The 1751-nt window shown below is 44.1% G+C and overlaps 1 pseudogene; it reads left to right on the top strand.

The window, feature by feature from the left end:
- Window positions 1-1751, top strand: part of LOC107690230 (NACHT, LRR and PYD domains-containing protein 3-like) — a 71067-nt pseudogene that overhangs the window by 67382 nt on the left and 1934 nt on the right.

Below are 1751 nucleotides of genomic sequence, written 5' to 3'. Positions count from 1 at the left end.
AATACACAAGAGGCGCTCACCCACTGACTAGTGTATCTAACACGGTTTCACTACGTGCAAGAGATGTAACCTATAACTAAGCTTACCTACCCTCATCTCCCACCTAGAGAACGAGAAAACTCAATAAGCTCACCATCAATTCGGCACATAGTTGTAAGACATGAAAGTCATACTGAGCAACTTGAGAACGAGAAAATACCCAGGCATGAAGCACAACTCAAACAAATCGAAAACACACACGCTGATGCCCGGGAGTTCACCCAGGCTCTCTGCTCAGAGCACAGCCAGAAGGTCTCGTTACACACCCCAACAGCGCTCACTGCGCTGCCCTCGCCCCCCAGGCAGAGCGCACCGGAAGCTTTTAAATCCACGGGCCATCAGCTGATTCGTCGCAGTATGGAACACCCTAATAATGATTGGCGGCGAGTCATCCACTCAGCGGAAACATAGGAGTTGGGGGGAAAAGAAAAGCAAAAACAACAACTCCCAGGGAACGTAACAGGAGGGGTTCCCCAAATCGCAGACTTGGCAACACTGTAGCGTGCCAACTTGATGCTTCCTCTGAAGACTGCTTAGATGTGTTCGACTTGAAGCAGCACTGCTTAGACCGATAGGTGTGTGTCATCAAAGTACTGCGAGAGCTATTAGAGAGCGCGGATGTCTCCTTATGCTTTCTCTCGCCGTACATACACCAAAGTTGAACACACCTCTTTACTCTCGCGTGTCACGTGACCGAGTGTAATCGCAGCCTCTGCGATTGAAAAATGTAATTAATCGTTCAGCCCTACTCTCCAGAGCAGTCTGCAGTCTGTCCCTCTCTGTCAGCTTCTCATTTCCCAGCCTCCTTATGTGGTCTCTCCATGCCAATTACTGAAACAAGACACAGGAATGTCTTGCAGAATGAATGAAGTGAAAGTTAAAACTCTCTCTACAATCCCTTTGGGTCATAAAGAAGTCTTATCTTGCTGATGTGTCTTTGTTGCCATGGTAACCAGAGGTTTGGTTCTGCCTGGGTGTTAGTTACAGTTCAGGGGTAGTTCAGATACTCTGGCACTTAGTTTGCTTGTTGGATGAAGGGCATTGGGGGTTATTTATTAAATATAACAAATAATTATGTGCGGGGAAATAACTATGTGGAGGAGGTAGTTAGTTAGTTATTTGTTTCCCATGAACACAAACAATTAAGTTCACTAATCTTTATTGCATTATATTAAAGGGGTCATATGATGCGATTTCAAGTTTTCCTTTCTCTTTGGAGTGTTACAAGCTCTTGGTGCATAAAGAAATTCTGTAAAGTTGCAAAGACTAAAGTCTCAAATCCAAAGAGATATTCTTTATAAAAGTTAAGAGTCAGCCACACCTACCTAAAACGGCTCGTTCTAACACGCCCCCACATATCTAGGTCACTATGTGGAAATATTAGCATAATGCCGCCCAAATGTGCACGCAACGAAAGAAGGCGTGGTTTCAGGAACAGCAGTAGTGTTGATGCAGCCATGTCAGGGAGACGCTGTGTTTCAGTGCGAAAGCAAAAGCACTTTATTTGGCCTTCCGGAAGTAGATGCAATTAGGAATCATTGGTTAAGATTTATTTACAACAGAACAGCACAACCCAGATGTTCGAATTTGTGCAACGCATTTTATGGAAAATAGTTTTTTGAACCTAGAAGAGTACAAAGCTGGCTGTGCACAAAGGATATTTCTTAAAAAAAAATAAGGGTCAATTCCGACTTTGCTATGACAATCTGGCG

Source organism: Sinocyclocheilus anshuiensis, unplaced genomic scaffold, assembly GCF_001515605.1.
Source record: "Sinocyclocheilus anshuiensis isolate Anshui unplaced genomic scaffold, SAMN03320099.WGS_v1.1 scaffold2564, whole genome shotgun sequence".
Taxonomy (NCBI): Eukaryota; Metazoa; Chordata; class Actinopteri; order Cypriniformes; family Cyprinidae; genus Sinocyclocheilus; species Sinocyclocheilus anshuiensis.
The sequence above is the reverse complement of the archived record's forward strand: the minus strand, read 5'-3'. Positions and strand labels throughout refer to the sequence as shown.